We start from the raw sequence: 19,157 nt of genomic DNA, 5'->3' as shown, positions 1-19,157 counted from the left end.
CTGACGCTGCTGCTTTAAAATATTTTCCTAAGTTATTTTAAATGCAAAAGAGCATATTGATTTTTAAAGCATTATATTGTCATTTTTCTGTTTTATTAAAAAAAACAAAACCAGCACCAGCTTAGCATATTTCACAGCTTGCATCCTGGGCATGGAAGCTCTGCAGATACAAATATGATCCCAAAAAAAGAAAAAAAGAATGTATTGAAATGCAAAAGATCGGTATTACTAGATGAGTAGAAAATTAGCATGGTAACTATTTTATTGCTAAAACTCCCTTGCCTGGTATATTTCTTACTCTCTGATTGAAGAAGAAATAAAGTTCTCTCATCTTGTTGTGTTCCTGATTTGTTGGATATTTATCGATTTACGGATCATAATGCACATTTTTTTTTCCATCTAAAGTAAGAATATTCTGTATCTGTCATGCTTTCTATGAGTAACTGATTTCCTATGATCTGTAAAACTGGTTTGTACCAATATAGTCGCTAGTCATCAGCATTTCTATGGGGTTTCTTGAAAGATACTCATTCATTCTGCTAGGAATCAATGAATTACACTAATGTTGTACAATCAGATTTTCTGTAAATCATGAAGAAATGGTTTTAGATGCAGGTAAATTTCTATTGAGTAAATAGACTTCTTTTATATCTATCATGAGACTTAACTGTACTTCCTGGAAAAAATCAAAATAACCAGATCTCCTGGGGAAAAAGAGGCATTCATCATCCTATTTAGCCCTTGTGCTGGTGAGAACAATAACATCACTGGGGTCATTTCCCCTGTTAGGAGCATGAAGAGTTTTTGACGGTCTTAGAACCATAGAATCATAGGTTTGGGATGGAAGGGATCTTAAAGATCGCCCAGTTCCAAACCCCCTGCCACGGGCAGGGACACCTCCCACTAGACCAGGTTGCCCAAAGCCCCATCCAGCCTGGCCTTGAACACCTCCAGGGACGGGGCATCCACAGCTTCTCTGGGCAACCTGTTCCTGTGCTTCATCACCCTCATAATAGAGAATTTCTTCCTTATATCTAATCTAAATTTACCCTTTTGTAGTTTAGAGCCATTGCTCCTTGTCCTATCGCTACAGTCCCTGACAAAGAGTCCCTCTCCCGCTTTCTTTAGGTGCTGGAATGGACCTACTCGGTTCAAAGTGCCGGAGGACAAAGCAGTATCCAGCAGCACATCCTGGCCAGACAGCAGTTTTGTCACAAAGGGCTGTAGGTTGTGAGGCGGCTTCAATACTTTCTCCTTTTCTCTGCATACAAATAGAGGCAGCAACAAATGTGCCCCGAAGTCATTTCTTGTTTTCTGGTGATTCCTGGCGTAAGCATTGTAAGCATTTGCCCAAACACCGCCAGAGATGAGCAGCTCTACGAGTGCTCTGAGTTTCGCTTGAGCCCTGACCTTAGGGAAGGCAGAGAGCAGAGCGTCAGCTTCGTGCCCGTCGGCATCTGGGGACAGAGGTAGCTGCAGCTCTTTATTGCCTGAGAAATCTTGTTACACAGGAAATATCCCCAAGGTTGAGGTCTGCTGTCTTTAAGCCTCTTCATGCTACACGAGCAACAGAAGAGGCCTTAGGGCAGAGAAAATTTGATCCACTCTATTTAGTGTTACTGTACGGCACCTTAGTAGCCACACTTGGAGTCCTTGCCAAAGTCTACTAATGCTCTTTTATCAATAATGCTATTGAGAGTTCAATTAAGTCTCGCACCGATCTGTTTCAGTTTACCTTCAAACAATGCTAAATCTGTGGAAAAGGTGCTGATGCTTACTGCGGTGTAATTTGTAACTAAAATTTTGATGATTTTTATGGCCTGACAAGACTATGGTTTTTAATTTAGCTGAAGAAGACACCTATGGCTAAGAGTGCGGGGTGTTCATCCGAAATGACTGTTCTTTAATAGGTTTTTTAATCTTAAGTGCAGAAATACAGCTTTCTTGTGGATGCTTACAAGGTGCAGTAAACCAGCAAACTGAAATTAATGCCAGGTTCCAGTCTCTGCATCCCTGTGGCTTCAGATCCAAGTGTCTCTTAAAAACTCTCTTAATAACAGACAAATTTTTCTCTAAATGAGTAAGAAGTGTTATTAGCAAATGACTTCTTGTAACAGGATCTGATTTTTTCATTCCATATAATGGTCATTTCAGGAAGGTACTAAACTGAATCGTTCATTTCTTCTTTGAGGTGTCTCAGACTTGGCTGGAGCATTTGCTTTCTTGTCTATTGTTTCGGAAGATAGCGTATTGATTAATTAATTTTGAGAAATGTGAATTCTTAAACCCCTCAGAGCTCAAAACTCCCTTTTTTCCTTCAGCTAGCAATATGATGAGTTTCAGTTTAAGGATCTAATCCTGGCAGGCGCTGAGCTCAACGCCCATCAGAACTAAATCCTGCATATGCTGTATCTTTATGAGGCATTACCTGTTCAATAAAGACTTGGTCTAAAAGTGGTTCATTTTTTTCCTTTTTTTTTTTTTTTTGGTCTTTTTTCTGGAATATTATATAAAAACCTTTGTCCTGCGTTGTGCTGAAGGATTTGAAGGAGGAGTGCGGCCCATGAAGAGGGAGGCATCTCTCTTCTTCGTAAAGGAGAGGGAGAGATGCAGAGGGACATTGATGGAGGATGTGGGCTAAGCAAGGCAGCAGGAAGATGTGACAGCAGTCAGACATCAGCGGGTAGGCAGGGTCAGAACTGCACAGCTTTCAAAGTGAAGATGAATTACCTGAACTTAATGTGGAAGGAAAACAAGAGAGGAGGTGTCAGTAACAGTGGAGCGTCAGGGATATTAGAAATGGTTTTTATTTTGTTCCTCTCGGTGACTTCTTAGCCCCTTTTCATTATTTCAAGTAATTGGCTATCAAATGATCTCCTGGATTTTGGGTCAGTCTAATTTGTTATGACAGGTGTGAGGCCTGTGTGATTCACTTCCTCTATTTTAAGGCCTTGGAAATGTTCACGTCAGGTTTGTATCTGCTTGTAACTGGCTTTGTTGAAATAGGAGCTCAGCATTCAGGTTCATCAGGGCACTACTCATCTGCCGTACCCATCTATCCGTCAGGTCTTTCCCTGGTGATTCCTCGACAGCATCCATGCAACTTAGCCCTCTGTACGAGACTTGGATCCTTTCTAAATATTGTGAAAAGAAATGGTCACCTTTCGGAGGGTGCTACATTGATGTAGCAGCCCACAAGAACAAGGGATGTATTTTCTCTCATCTTCCCCTCATTCTCCAGCATCTTTTTGCTCTTGAACTGTCTTAAGAGCATCCTAGCTCAGCATCTTCTAGTGCCTGTAGTGGCTGTTCAGAATCTGTGCTCAGTGATTTGCCTGCCTACGAGCTTTGCGGCCTCCTCTCAACTTCGGTTATCTGCAATTTTATTCAGTGCAGTATCCAAAGAAAAACCATCAGCCTATCTTGCTCTGGACAGATTATAGAAAGTAATGTTAAGCAGCAGCAGCTTTCATTCCTTTCAGAAGCTTTCATTGGTCACCTGGTGCTTCTCTCTTGTCGTAGCTGTTCCAGGAATAAATACTGCAGGGACAGGGGTTGTGCAAATACCACAGGTCACATTTTCATTCTCAAATTACCTTACATGAAAGAGTAAAATGGGTAAAACATACCATTAATCAGCCAGTTATGTAGGGTGTCCTGGCTTAGGATGCAGAGTGTTGCTAAAGCCTTGTGCTGGCAATTTGATATGGATTTTAAGGTCCTTGTTTAGGACTGTTAACCTGCTCTCTGGGTATCTTCCCCATAGATCTCTGTCTCCATTCTCATTCTTTTTTAATTGAACAAGACAGCTCAGAAAAGTAAAACTGCAAGAGCTTGTACAGGTGCGGGCCATAGGAGGGAGGGAATCGAACTGTGCTATCATCTTACATGAATTTTATGTGGTTATTTTTCGCCTGGGTTTCATAAGCAAGCTGAGTTTTTAAATCTCTTTTTAAATGAGAGAATTACGTGCTCTGCTCCAAGTATACGTGGACTTCTGTCGAGATGACTGAGTACTAAGAGTAATGTTTTTTTGACTGTGTAGACAAAGGCAGGCAAGGCTCTGGTCAGCCGAACTTATCTCTCCTGCTTTCAATATCTAGTGCTCTGAGAAAAGCTTCCTGCCTTTGGAGGAGGGAAGCACACCAGGCGTTGTCTCAGTAAATCCGAAGTAATCCTATTGAAGAAAATGTGTTAAATAATGTAAGTGAATAATAAGATGGGTGCAGCCAGAAGATGGTCTGAGCATTTTCATGCCTAGTCTTTTACGTTGATAAAGCTGAAAGGTGTTGGTGCATATGAGGTTAAAATGACATCTGGGTTACCTTTGGGTTTTGCTTTTGTATTTTGCAGGATTTTTCTCACATTGCCTCTTATAATAGGGTATTGACAAAGCAGCCTGGAGTACCAGCCAGCTCCAGAAACCACTTTGGTTCTCTCGTCACACAGAGAATGAGGATGCGGGATGCAGAGTTTAAGTCTCCCGACTGCCATGCATTTGCTAGGTTATATTATCATGCATGCAGCGTGTCACTGGCTGTTTTACATAATATAACTAATTGGAAATAAAACAATATTGGAATGTAGAAATTGTCACAGAGTTCATTAGACAGTTAGCAATAAAAATAAAGCCTTTTAACCTCCTGTAAAAGCGGTGGTGTTAGCTGAGCCTCCTGCTCTTCCAGCAGGGCAGAATTCCTCGGAGTAAAAGCTGTTACTCCGTGAAGCTTGCAGCAAAACTTAGAGCAAGTGACAGATTTCGCTCAGCAGACTCAAGTGTACATCCAAGAACATAAAAGAGTTAAGAGATGCTGGACAGCGGCCATGTAGTACCTTGTAGGTTAAAAGAGCAATTTTAAAATCAATACTTTTGTTTAACTGGCGACCAAGGTAGTAGTTTCAGGCTAGGTGAAATATGTTAAGAGCAAAGCCTTTTCACAAGGAGCCTTTTCAGGTTATCTGCGCTGGAGTACTTGGCGATGTCGTGTTGGACATGCATGGCACCTGGGAATTGCAAATAAACTAATCTCGATGTGACAAAAGCGTGCATAATTATTTTGAAACCTGAGGGAGATTGAAATGGCCCTAACTTGGTGGTATCCCGTAAGTGATAGACAGGCAGCTGCAGAATTTATAATGGATCATTTTCCTAGAAGATGAGAAGGAAACTTAAAATAACCTCTTCTGCTGCAGCTCTAATACGCTTGCACTTCTAATTGCGAGGCTGGGAGCAGGATTGAGCGATGGCAAGCCCTTCAACGCCACAAGCAGCACTGACTCTGGCTGTTTCATGGCTTGTGCCTGGCTCTTCTGTGAGGTCTGTGAGTCTTCCTTGGCCCCCGCTATTTCTTTTCTTAAGGTTATTAGAAGAAATCACAACTCCATCAGGGCACAATAGTTGAGAACTGTCATCAAACAGCCAATGACCAGCTCTAAAATAGGGTAGTAAGTCAAGGCGGACTGTTTCCCTTTCTAGTTCCTGAGGAAAATCTCTTTCCTTCTCTAAGTAGTTCTCTGAATTTTTACCAGCTGGAAAAAGAATCCAGTTACACCCTGATAATGATATACAACACCAAAAAAATCAATCTATCGATCTCCTTAGTGTATACCAAATTCCAAGTGATCAATCAAAACACAGAAGATAAATCAGCTAGCTTGGTTGCAACTCATTGGCTTTAGGCAGAACTAGATATTTTGCAGTCCCATGCTATAACAAGAGACTTTGTTTTTATTGCACAAAGCAACAAGTAGGAAAAATTATCATAACGGTTCTTGTATGAGAAGATGAGAAAGCAAGAGATGCGGCGTCTGAGGTCAGGAAGCACCGGTCAGCAAAAAGAGCGTAAATTGCAAGCAGAACGGCACGGGCTTTGAGGAGCGTACCAGAAACAGAAATCCCTAATTGTTGGCTGGTGCTAACCATAAAGTGAGAGGTCGCAGTTCTGCCTCTTCAGCCAAGGCAAAATTCTGCTGCCTCGTTAGGGACTGAGCTGACTTCGGAGAAAGTCGCCGAGGTCTTCACAGCTGAGGGTCTGCCTGCAGCATACCGTACCATGGCCGCCTTGCACCTGGGTGTTTGTTTGTTGCCTTTGCCTGTAATGCATCTGGTCCAGTGCACCATTGGAATTCATCTCAGTGTCACGGGAGCTGGAGATTTAAATGTTAGCAGTCAGGAGGAAAAAAAAACACCATTTTTTTCTTCTTTGAAGTGGCAAAGTTGTTGAGGGAGGGAGAGGGGAGTGAAGAAAGCTGGGCAGTTAGTTCCCGGAAATCTGGAACGTTTTCCTGCTTAAAGAGGATCAGAGAAATGAGAGGTGCAGTTTTCTGAAAGGACCCCCTCAAGTCCCCAAAACGGGAACTCCTCAAACCACTCCCTGCCTTCAAAATCCCAGCCCTTTTTATTCTTGTGGCATTAAAAGCAAAGTAGAGGAACATAAAAAAGGATGGTAACATGCAGAAAAAACATAAGACTGAAAAAAACAAACAAACGAACAAAAATATCTTAGCATATCTGCTTGACATACTAAAATAGTTCTGTTTTCTTGAAAATGTTTATTGGAAAATGCATTACAAAACCTTGTAACAGCTGGAATATGGTGATCTAATTGCTGTTTCAATAGCACTGTGAACATGCAAACATATTTCCTATGCAAAATGTCAAAAAGGCAGCAATCAAAGCGAGGCTTTAAGCTTCAAAACAAAGAAACAATGAGCTGATTTGTAAACATTTATTTCTAAGGTTACATTTAAAACCAAAATGGAACAGAATAGGTTTGGAGACAGCGCAACAAATCTTTGTACAAAACATGAGATTTGGGGAGAGTGGGTGTCTGCTGTCTGGGAATTGCTCGGGCTGCATCAAGATCTGGTTCCCAGCGGTGCTGGAAGTCCTTTAAGCAATGTATTCTTCTGATTCAAACAAAATCTTTGAAAAAATTGTCTCAGGGGCAGTGTTTGCTCACTTTGATGGTCTAGAAGGCCACGTTACCGCTTGAGAGCACCGCAGGAGTTCGCTGCAGTGCCAGCAGCCTGCCTGCGTGGTGATGGTGGTGGCTGGGCACAGCCCGGAGATGTGGGCAGCCAGAGCCCACGGGCCTTCTGCCCAAATATCTCCTGTGCTTCTCACGTAATGCCCTGCGAACTGCCCGAGCTGGGTGAGGAGGAAATCAGGTTACGGGGCATGTCCCTGCTCCGCACCAACCTGTGCCAGCAGCACGAAATGAAAATCCTCTTAAATATTACTTGATAAAGAAATAAATCTGTTTGAGAAGTAAATTTACTTTTCACCAAGGCTATCCATTTGTAAGATTCTTACTGTATTGTGCTTGCAAATAGCATTTATTTCTGTAGCGTAAATATGCAAGAGTTCATTTTAATAAAAAGTAAGCCCTAAAATAAGATAAACCCCATGACTAGACTTGCATTGAAGATTTAAAGTGCATTCATCTGCTGTTTTTCTATATAAATATTCATTGGTTTAGTGCTCTCAGGTGTTGGAACTTTTAATCTGCATTCAGATGGAGGTACTTTAATCAGAGAGTTCATAAAAGTCTCTAACTTTTTTCATAAAAAATAGAGTAGTAGATATAACAGAGGGCTGCAAAAGCTTAAAAAAAAGCTAAACCGCAGCTCTAGGAGAAAAAAAAAAGTAAACACCAAATGGCATTTTGTGCCATAATATCAATATTCTATTAAAAATAAATCTCTCACTGTTAGACCGAAGAGTCTCAAACAACCTGTCACTTCACTGCAGTCTTCAGAGATGACTGATAATGGGGAAAAAATCCCATAGCATCTGTTTACCATGTACTCACACAAACTGTTAGGAATGTTTTTAAATGTCAGCAGTAATGTATGCATGTATTAGCTATCACAGAGCAACAGCTCAACAAAGACAGCATCACTGCCACACTGGGGGCTTGTGCTCTAAATTAGGGAGGTCAAGTGACGGAGGTACAAGCTGGGTATTTTTCAAACCATATTGTTTGCCTTATGCAAACCAGAATAAACTGTGCAGTCAGACGCAGTGACAGTGCCAACGTATGGAGTCTGCGCACTCGGAGAACGGCAAAGCGGGATTAGGGTAAATCTTTCCATTGCAAGAAGGCTAATTGTGAAAGGCGCCGAATTTAAGGTCAGTGGGATGTGCGTGGGGGTAAGGTGGTTCAGGCTGTTGTTTGCATTAGCGAGGAATCACCTTTCGTTCGATAACCTAAGCATTCATCACGTGTGGGGTGTCGTATAGGTGTAGGTGCTGACTAAACAGTGCTTGTGTGGCAGCATTGTTAGCAGCTGCTCTATTACCTCACAATTCTGCGCTATTTAACTGCTTAGATATGGAGCAGGGTGTGTTGTCCTGGCAAAGTCATTGTGCTACAAGCCGCTTTTCACACTGAAATCCATAAATCAGTTTTTCCCCCGTTACTCCGTAATAGAAATGTCTCTCTCTCTCTGACTCTCTTTGAGTGTGCACAGGTTTTTTCTTGTTTGCCACTAACACCACACGTTGTTAAATGTTCGTTCTGCAGTCAAAATGTGTGAAGAGTTGTTTTTTTTCAAAATGATGAAGCAAACACATTTCTTCTGCCCTAAGCCCTATGTGGTAAGCCTGGTCCTGCCTCGAAAGTTGCGTGGAGTGCTGGGTCTTAAGAGAAGCGTCAGTCCAAACAGGTTGCAGGCAGAAATTAATTCCTACCGCTGCCTCTCGCAGCCCCCCGACACGGAGCCGCTGCAGCAGACACCTGTGTTGACACAGACACAGCGCCGGTTTCGGAGAGGATCCCTGCGGACATGTCGGGGGCCGGCGGCGCGGCCGGGCCACAGCCCGGGAGCTAAAATGGCGCGCGGGCCCGACCGTAGGTGTGTGAGGTGACGGGGCGGTGGGCCTCTGAATGCCACCTTTGTTGCTCCCCCAACCCATAGTGAGCATTGTGGAGCTGCCCATAAAGGTTTTTGGCCTTTAGTGAGTTAAGGGAACTCTACCGAGCAGTCTTTAGAGAGTTTTCTGTCCTGACATTTCTTTTATGGGGGTGTGGGCCATGATGGCTGATAGGCAGTTTCCATACAGAGTCGTAGTGGCCTTTAAATCTGGCAGTTAAAAAATAAAAAATAAAAAGCCAAAAAAGAGCAGAGAGAGATCAAGGACATAATGTTCTTGATGAAACAGACTGAAATCCCTGAACAGCAAAGAGGGTTTTTTTCTCCTTTAATTATCTAGATCATTTGGCCAGCTGCGAGCCATGAACCCAGCTGGTCGGCTGGGGCGCGCGAGGGAGGCTCTGGTAGCGTGGCTCTTCAGCCTAAAAGCTGAACGTAAATGTTCTCCTCGTGGCAAAACGGCTCTGAGAAGAGGTATCCCGAGTACATGGGAGGGAGATATCCTTCAGGAGATGTTTGACTGCGTGGATCGGTGTGGTCCCTGTTCCCCTCGGTGGGGAGAAGGGCTGCTGGGGGCCGGCCAGCTCCTCGGCCGGGTGGTTCAGCTGGATCCTAGCAGAGCTGCGAACCAGTTCCCTAACTTCTGAAGTGGGTAATTGCAGTTGAATTAGAGCCTCGAGAAAGTAATTATTAGAGGCATTGTGGAACACCATGCTAACCCAGCAGTAAATTAAACCACAGACTGGGAACAACTGGCGATCGTGAGATTAGAGCTTGCTTTCGGAAATTTGTTCACTCGTGGTAAGTATATGCTTTTCTCTTTCCCAATTGTAAGACTGAACGTTGCCCCTTTGGAGCAGTAGACTAGTGTTGCTCCTGTGATCAGCAGGTGAGGGACGGTCTGCGGTTAGAAAAAGCTTCTGAAACTGGGTTAGGAAAAAATGCATTGATTTTAGAGTTGGGAAAGTCCTGCAAAATGGACAGGAGATACCCAAAGCTGAACACACAATGAAAGGCATGTTTTGAAAAACTATGGAAGTTTCCTTGCCTATCTTATTATAAAAATAAAAAAATAAAACCAACACATTATGCAGAGGTTTGAAAGCAAGGACATAAAGTTAGAATGTTGCAAGACAGAAGAACCACATTTCAGAGAAAACTGACTTGAATGTATTACCAATGCACAAGCAAAGCTTGAAGGAGAACTGTGAAAAACTTGAGCTTAGCAGCAGGAGTAAACAGCAGTTTCTGAGGGCTAGTTTCTGACACTTTTGTTCACGTAGCTGGTTCAGAAAGCGTTGACAGGCTTTTTCATTCTTTGCTGTTAAATGTTGAATACACAACCATTTCAAAGGTACACTTTTTAGGCATCAAAAAAGATACCACTGCAAAATTACAGTTATTTCCCCAAATGATGCATCTTTTTTGAATATTGTGCAAAATGTATTCTCAGGAGAAGAGAGCTTTCTTTTGACCTTTTAGGAAAATATAATTTTTGTATGCCTTTCTTAATGCCTTAGTAACATACAAAAAGTGCTCTTATTTTTATATGAATTTTAGCTCATCCCATGCTTGGTTCTTACAGTGACACACTGGTTTTCCCCAGATGAAGATCTGATCCAGTTCAGACCCAGCTTTTCAAGGAAATTGTGCCATTTGTGAAATCACTCAGAATTTTAATTTGTAGCTGTAATTTCAGAATAGAGATGTCCACGTTTGGCAAATAAAAAGCTGCTGATAAAGCCCAAAAGGAGCACGGTGCCTCAGTGAGCAATGTAGAAAATGAGGCTCCTCCTTGCTTCTTGGGATTATAATAGCATCTGTGAAACAGCAGAAGTCTGTTGGGATATCAGGGCAATTTACATGTCCTTTCAGCTTTACTGCGGGCTCTTCATGGCTGGCCAGTCCTTCATTGTGAGCCCCTTGAGTTTGGAAAGTCCCTCAGACCAAATCAGAAATAACTGCCACTAATATACACGCTCCTATATTTGGGTTTTCAGCACAGCTCTCTTCTCAGGGCATGTCTGCACAGCAGTGATAAATCGTAGACGGCCTCCTTTCCCACATCACGCTCCTCTTTCTTTCTTGCATTAATGGATTTGCAGCTGAACAGAAGTCTGGAATGTGTAAGCAGTGATAACTCTTTGTGTTACTTTAAAACATTTTCCTTGGCCTCTCGTCTGGATATTTGAGATGGTCATAACTCTAAGTCCAGAAAGAGGTGAGAAAGAGGAGCCAGGTGCTTGGAGGCAAAACATGCTTGGTGCCAGCTTTCCTAGGCAGCTACCTGGTCCTTGAGACAGCAGAGTCTGCATTCGAGGCTGCCGGAGAAGGTTGGTGCGTCCCCTGCAAATTATCCTCTGCTCGCTTATTGCTCACATAAACTGAGCACAACACCGTATACACGATTCATACACGTGCACACAGATGTGTGCGTATTTACATACCAGTTCGTGCAGCGGGAAGGATCGCTGACACAGCCTGGAACTGCAGATGTTGTCATCAGGCCAGAACTGGGGACGTGCATTCATCCCCCCACTTCAGCGACGGCAGGCGTTCATTTTGTCCTTCTGATGTTTTGTAACAGCTCCTGGTGCCTGTTTGACGTGGTTGTTGTCCCTTAGCATTAGCTTCCAGGCAGTGAAGGGAATCTATAAGTGGCTCCGTTTCTTCACCTACTGCTTGCTTTATGGGGCTTCTTTGTAATTCTCCGATGTCCTCTGTCCGAGCCCCTTTCAGACAGGAATGAATTAAACATCTCAGCAGCATTCAATGGCATCCTGCTTTTATACAGGGCGAGGAGGGCTGAGGCCAAGTCACTCTGGTGATTTCAGATTTTCACTGTATTTTAGCACAGTTTCCAAAGTTAAATGAAACACTTGCTGAAAATATGGTGTGCTTTGGAAGCTGGGACTACGTTCCTGGGGTGCTGCTGAAACCAGTGTCCTGTATGAATTCCCCAAAGGCACTATGAATACCTAGTATTTTTCCCGTGGAAAGTGTAGTGCCTAGCACTGTATTTCCTAGCTCTGATAACACACAGAGAGCCTCAGTTTCATGGTTCCTGGTTGCCTGCTCCAACTAAAACTCTTGACTTTCTTATTCCTCTTTTACAAAAGGAAATACTTCAGAAGCATCTTGGATTTTGTATGCTGTTTGGGTGGTTCCAAGAGGAACATGTAAATGACCTCTAATATTTGGCTTAGGCTTTGCTCAGAATGATGCAATTTCACAAGAGTTGGCTGTAAGTGGGATTTCTAGACATAAATTTTTAAAGGGAAACGAAAGCTAGTTCAGCAATGAGGCATTCACAGAGGGACCTAAGAAGAGTAACGATGAAAATAGTTGCGGTCCTCTAGAACTAGGCTTGGTAAGAGGTCTTCTCTAAATACACGAGACATCCTCTTCTTGAAAAGAAATGTCTCGGGGTTAGTTATCTGTGTTTTACTCTTAGCCTAGCAACTGGCAAGTTGTGTAGCATTAGCTACATTAGCCGATTTCCATCTCCATACCACTACCTCCTGATGAGAAGATGTTACATACCTCTCCCTCAGGACTCCTGTAACAGTACATCATAGGGATGATGCAAAATTCTGGTCTCAGTTAAGATGATGTAAATCCACAGTACTTTGCCTGACCTCTTGGGAGTTTGTCTGGATTTTAGTATTCAGTTTGTTGATACAATTCCAGTTTTGCTTAGAGACGCCTATAAGAAGCAGTCTGTTTTGTCTTAGACCTTGCTTTCTTCCCCTTCCCTTTTATTTGAAACGTAGAGCATGAACTTGGGTTCAGTGGGAGCGCCATACCCAATCTATCAACATTTTTATCTATTGCCTTGTAACATATGGTGCTGATTCTTACTAAAAGGTGATTTACAATTTGTAAATGTCTAAATTAATTCTACATTGTTTAGAAATCGATACTTATTTGAATTGATTATATTTCTATGCCCTTAATTTCTTTTTTTAAGAAAAGGGCTGACACTGGCACTTGTAGATGAAGATGAAATTTCTCCACCAAAAATCCTGGAAAGCTGTTCCTCTGATTGTCCGTGTTTAAGGACAGCACCATTCTAAAATGCTCATGTTTCCTCATTATTAAAATAACACATTGCAGTTTTGAGCTTGCTGGTGGTGATTTGACTGATGCAATGCTAATGACTCCAATGGATATACTTCTGATTTGCATTGAAATTGCAGAAAAGCAGGACTGGTCCCCAGATGGAGGAAAATTAAAAGTCCAGAGCTCAGTTCTTGCCTGCTTTGCATAATGTATGGTCGCTTGCAGGATGGGTGCAAAACTCACGATTCAAGAGAGTGGGCAGTCAGATCTGTGTGGCAAAGCGAGGTGGTGGCTGGGTGAGGAGCAGGGACTCCTGGTCCCTGGGACTCTGGGTCCTTTCATTTCCATTATGCAAAATAGGGTGGCTAATACGACATGCTTAAAGTGTTGTTGAAAAGATTCATTATTTCTAAATAAACTGAAGCTAAATGCGACTATTAACAACTATAATTTGGAAAATGTTTGTTTTAGAGCTCTGTGAATGTGGAGTTGGTAGATTTGCACTGAACAGCTATTTTGAGATCGGGAAGGTCGTCCCTGTTAAGATAACAAGCATTGTCATGAAGGAGGAGTAAAGAAATTTGGTGTCATCAAGTACAAAGGGAAATCTAATGATTCAGTAAAACCATAGTGAGGATTTCTTACTTTCAGGGTACAATCACAAAGAATTTACTTAAAATAATTGCGGGAAGTAAGAAGATTGTCGTAAATTCCTCAGTTCTTTTGTGTTTACAGTAAACCTGAGTTTGTGATATGATCAAGAAGCCTATTTACTCCTGATAATGATGTGTAAGTAAAACATAAAAAGATGTATTTTTTTCCTTTCAAACGTCAAACATTCCAACTTCGATGCGATTCTCACAAAGTGGACAGCTGGCCTAGTATCACCTGTTGATAGTGATTTACTTGGCAGTAAGGTGTATTTATTTTCTGTACTGAGCATTTGCATCACTGTTCTCATATTTTCCTCATCCTGTGCACATTTAAGTCACTGAAGAGTAACACCAAGTGCATTGCTTCTGCTTCTTTCTCTCTCATGTGAGAGTCGTTCCTTCTCTAGGGGAGGTCTGTGCCTCTCGGGTGCTGTTGCAGCTGCAGTTTTCGCTGCAGGAAGCGCAGGGCATGCCTTCGGTTGGAAGTAGCACAGGTAATCATCGGTGAGAGCAGTGGACCTGACAGGCCCTCCACGCCAAGGAAGGATGCTGTCAGTTCTGTAGCTACGTCCAATTGTCACGTGCAAGGGTCTGCTGGATCCCAGGCGCTCCTAAGCTTTGCAGTTAGTTGAGTGGGAACTTTCAAGATCCCAACAAGTGGGTTTGGTGCTGGGGGGCTATCCTGCTACCCCCAGGTGCGCTTTTCACAGCTCTGTACTCGCTTCACTTCACCCTCCCATGTCCTGTGGCCGGTCTCCTTTCCATTCCTTTTGAGAGTACAGAGGTAATGTCTTCTGGTTAGGAGCCTTTCTTTCCCCTCAGCCTGATTCTCTGATCTTCTCTAAATTTCCAATTTTCATTTGCCTTGGATAAGAGAAATCCCAAGCACTAGCCCTGCCAGCTGGTGTCTGTATGGAGAATCATTAGGAGGCAGCGGAGCTGCTTGTTGCACCACATAAACAGCCCAGGATTCCAGGTCTCTCTCCTGTTGTCTGCAGCAAGCAGAAACGTTCTGCTGCAAAATGGGGGTTCTACTTGACAGAGCAGGCTCTGATGCGACGTGATAAAATACATGTTCTGTGCCGGGTAGCAGGCATTTCACATCCAGATAAGGCCATGTTTGCAATATGTCACAAACACACATAACAGAAATACTAGAGATGTATTGATTTACCTTTTCTCAGAGATGTGAATACCAGGTGTGTGACTGGTTCTTGAAAATCCTGCTCTCAGTTTGGTGGATTGTGTGTATTATACTTATATGAAACAGCTGAAATGAGAGAAGGACACTTAAATTTTTCATCTTCTCTAAATTGGTAATATTCGGAGAGTCTTGTATCAGTACCTTCACTTTATAATGCCTTATCTGAAACCTTTGTTAGAGAGGGAGAATTGCATGAGTGCAAAAATAAGAGTACTTCTTTATAAATACTTGATTCTAGGACTTTTCAAAGCTTTTTTTTTTCTTTTTTTTTTCCCCCAAAGTTCTAGGATAAGCAGTTTTGTTCCCTTTATTCCACCCATATCTTTACTTTTCAGGATTTCTGTTGTTGCCTTGGATTACTGAGTATCTTGAAAGAGACTTATATTGTGATATTTCCAAGAAAAATGGAAGTAGAAAACGTAAGAAAAATCACAGGAAAACAAATTCTCATGTGATTTTCCATAATTTTGTATGGATTCAAAGGGTTTAGTTTGTTCAGAAGGTATTTGCATTCCTTGGTGATTGATGATCAAGATAAAGCTCATTTCTCTTCTCTTCTCTTCTCTTCTCTTCTCTTCTCTTCTCTTCTCTTCTCTTCTCTTCTCTTCTCTTCTCTTCTCTTCTCTTCTCTTCTCTTCTCTTCTCTTCTCTTCTCTTCTCTTCTCTTCTCTTCTCTTCTCTTCTCTTCTCTTCTCTTCTCTTCTCTTCTCTTCTCTTCTCTTCTCTTCTCTTCTCTTCTCTTCTCTTCTCTTCTCTTCTCTTCTCTTCTCTCTTCTCTTCTCTTCTCTTCTCTTCTCTTCTCTTCTCTTCTCTTCTCTTCTCTTCTCTTCTCTTCTCTTCTCTTCTCTTCTCTTCTCTTCTCTTCTCTTCTCTTCTCTTCTCTTCTCTTCTCTTCTCTTCTCTTCTCTTCTCTTCTCTTCTCTTCTCTTCTCTTCTCTTCTCTTCTCTTCTCTTCTCTTCTCTTCTCTTCTCTTCTCTTCTCTTCTCTTCTCTTCTCTTCTCTTCTCTTCTCTTCTCTTCTCTTCTCTTCTCTTCTCTTCTCTTCTCTTCTCTTCTCTTCTCTTCTCTTCTCTTCTCTTCTCTTCTCTTCTCTTCTCTTCTCTTCTCTTCTCTTCTCTTCTCTTCTTCTCTTCTCTTCTCTTCTCTTCTCTTCTCTTCTCTCTTCTCTTCTCTCTCTTCTCTTCTCTTCTCTTCTCTTCTCTTCTCTTCTCTTCTCTTCTCTTCTCTTCTCTTCTCTTCTCTCTCTCTTCTCTTCTTCTCTTCTCTTCTCTCTCTCTCTCTTCTCTTCTCTTCTCTTCTCTTCTCTTCTCTTCTCTTCTCTTCTCTTCTCTTCTCTTCTCTTCTTCTCTTCTCTTCTCTTCTCTTCTCTTCTCTTCTCTTCTCTTCTCTTCTCTTCTCTTCTCTTCTCTTCTCTTCTCTCGTCATTTACTTTTCTTAATACGGTTGTTTCTCCTCCAACTTCCGAAAGCACTCTGTTTTTTAAGGATGTAAGTAATTCTACATCTGAAATGTTTGTCTGAAATAACAGACGGTGGAGTACAAAAACAGAAAAATAACCTTGTTAAAATTCTGGAGGCACATTACTGTCTGTTCCTTCATCATTGAATCTACAGAACTGCTCAGAAATTTACCCAGTCTGGTGCAATAACCTTGGTATGTTATCGCACTTGTAAGATGCAGTTGTCTATACGTTACGTTCAGTGCCATAGATAATATAATCAAGTTTTATTAGTAATGAAAATATGAGATGTTTTAGTGTTGAACCAAGGGATGTGATGAACTTCTCAGTTTCTGTAAACATTTAGTTACGGATTTTTTTTCCTCTATGAACAGCAATACCCGGTGCCCAAAGACATAGGAAGGGTTTGTTCACAAATACTCCTACAGGAATAAATCTACCATCTTTCCTGAAGAAAGTAGTATCTAATGATCCTGTTATTAAACTAAAACCAACCTGAACGATTTTATGACAAAGTTAAAACCATATTAAATTAAGATATATACTGGGTGCATCTATTTATATTAAAGCAGCATGCAGTGAAATCCTTCGTAAATGAATACTTGATAAAGGAATACCTTGACAGTAGAAGGTTATCCTCCTGAGAGGTCATCGCTGCTGCCACACCAAAAACATCTAGCAAGAGCAAGGTAAGGATGAGTTTCTTGTTTGTTATTTTTACCCCAAAATAGGCATGTTCTAAGTTAGGAGCCATTATTCCTAACGTTATTAAACAGAGATGAAATAAAATACCAGTAGCGCATGTTGGTTTGTTGTTGGGTTGTGGACCTAGATGGCTGGAGGAGAGTGATATTTGAGTTGTCTCGGCTTGAAATTAAAAAGCAGCAGAGATGTGAGCACAACCGAAGAACCTTCAGCTTTTCAACACTTCAGCATAGTTGTAATGCTTATAAAAAAGCTTTTTATAAGCATTACAGCTATGAAACCACCACTTCTCCTGTTTTCTGTGTGATCCACGATGTCCCTTTGCACCCTGAACCTTGTGTGTTGGTACAAGATTTTCACCTGTTCAGCGCTAACTCCTCTGTCTCTTACAGGCCTTTTATACCAGCGTAGCCCTTGCATAAGGGAAGCTGCATACCTACAAGGGAAATTAAGCTCTCTCTTCTGCGCCATTAACTTCTCACTAAATGCATGTATGCCACGTGGAGGCTGATTTCTTCACGGCGCTGACGTTATTGGGGTCCCCGGTGGCTAACCACAGCTAACCAGCAGCAACCCCGCTCCCATGACGTGAACAGTTAAGACTCATTAATCTCTTTTCAGCAGTTTCTGGTCCTTCGAAAAACAGCACTGGTGCAAGAGTAAAAAAAAAGATCTCAAAGACAATAAAAAAAAGAGATGTGTCAAAAGCAGGCTCTGTGAAGTATGAGGACCCTTAGCCTGAGTCGGATTGCAGCTAGACAGGAGTCAAAGCAGTTTGGCAACGCGTGGCTGCGTCTCGGAGCAGGAACGTGCGGAGATGCTCCTGTCAGATTTGTTGGCCGATGTATGGCTAGGCATGTCTCTCCACGATGATACTTGGAGAATGAGATAGTAATGCCAATTGTCTGGATATGAAATGACAATATTTGACATCACTTCTGCTAATACTGACTGCCAGAAAGGGACATCAGGGAATGATCTCTCTATCTATCTAGAGCTAGAATCGAAATCCTAATATTGATCATCCTTGCTCCATTTGTCATTTCTGTTAGCTGCCCTTACAGTTTACTTCTCTCTCATGCTTGATTTCATGGGTTGCTATCTGATCTTAGGTTTTAAGTTTAGCATTGTACTGTGGTTTCATGATCACAGAGACCCCCTTACTATGCTGGAAGCACCCACAGGCACCAGGCTACGGAGTCTTGAAGAAATGCAGCTAACATCTCCTGTGTAATTCTGTCTGCTGATCATCATTTTCCCATTATTTTTTATTTTTTTTTAATTTAGAAAAAAGTAAAGTAATGCCTTTTTTGTAGTAAAATAATGTCTTTTTCGACCCACAATTTGCAATTGTGTGGGATATTCCAGTAGTCTGACTCATAACAATACATGTAGAGCCAAAATGTGATACTGAGCAAGCATTCATGAGGATCTGATTTGTCAGGAGTCGCTTTTCTTGTTCAGGAGTGACATATGGGACTTGCACACATCTCTGCACACTTACGTTTATTCATAACTGTGTAATCTGAGTTTAAGTACTAGAGGAATTTAAAAAGAAACATTGCACAGAAAACTCAGGACGTGAGGCCTCCACATTTTGTTGTGATTTCATAAAACTGTGTGAATTTTGAGAAAACATGGAAAAAAACAAGGCTTTGTGTTTTTAATATTGCTTCCTATCAAAATAGGCCACAAAGTTTTGCCATAAACAGTACATTTTTCAAATGCATTTTTACTGTAAAACTGGGAAAAATACAGAAATGAGGGAATGTTTTTGCGGAGATTAATATTTTTGTTAGATCAACTGATTTAGCTGGAAAAACAGAAAAGCTCTCTCCTGTATAAAATAGAGCCAGCACACATGAAGTGTGTCTGAGTTTATTTTAGGAAAAAACAGTTGCTTTGGGAAAAATGCACAATTTGTACAAAAGAGGATACAGGTGATAGAGAAGTGGTAAGGCCATTTGCCCAGCTGGAAATAGGAACATAGAGCTGAACACCGAATCCAGCACACTGCTACTTCTAGAACTGTCTTCATCTAGTATCTTCCATAAGTCCATGTTGAAACCAGTTACTTTTCTCACCTGTGTTATTCTTACCAGAAGTCCTTACTCGAGTGCCATATTGGTACACAAACAGCGTCAAACTCTTCAAGTGCCGATGGCAGAATGTGCTTCTCATTCCAGTCCTCATCCTA

General features: G+C 41.8%; 1 protein-coding gene across 1 annotated transcript in view; it reads left to right on the top strand.

The window, feature by feature from the left end:
• The window catches only part of PPARGC1A (PPARG coactivator 1 alpha), a 360,670-nt gene that overhangs the window by 159,876 nt on the left and 181,637 nt on the right, over nucleotides 1-19,157 (top strand). The gene's annotated exons all lie outside the window — the stretch shown is intronic.

Source organism: Anser cygnoides, chromosome 4, assembly GCF_040182565.1.
Source record: "Anser cygnoides isolate HZ-2024a breed goose chromosome 4, Taihu_goose_T2T_genome, whole genome shotgun sequence".
NCBI lineage: Eukaryota > Metazoa > Chordata > Aves > Anseriformes > Anatidae > Anser > Anser cygnoides.
This window is presented reverse-complemented; position numbering and strand designations above follow the sequence as displayed.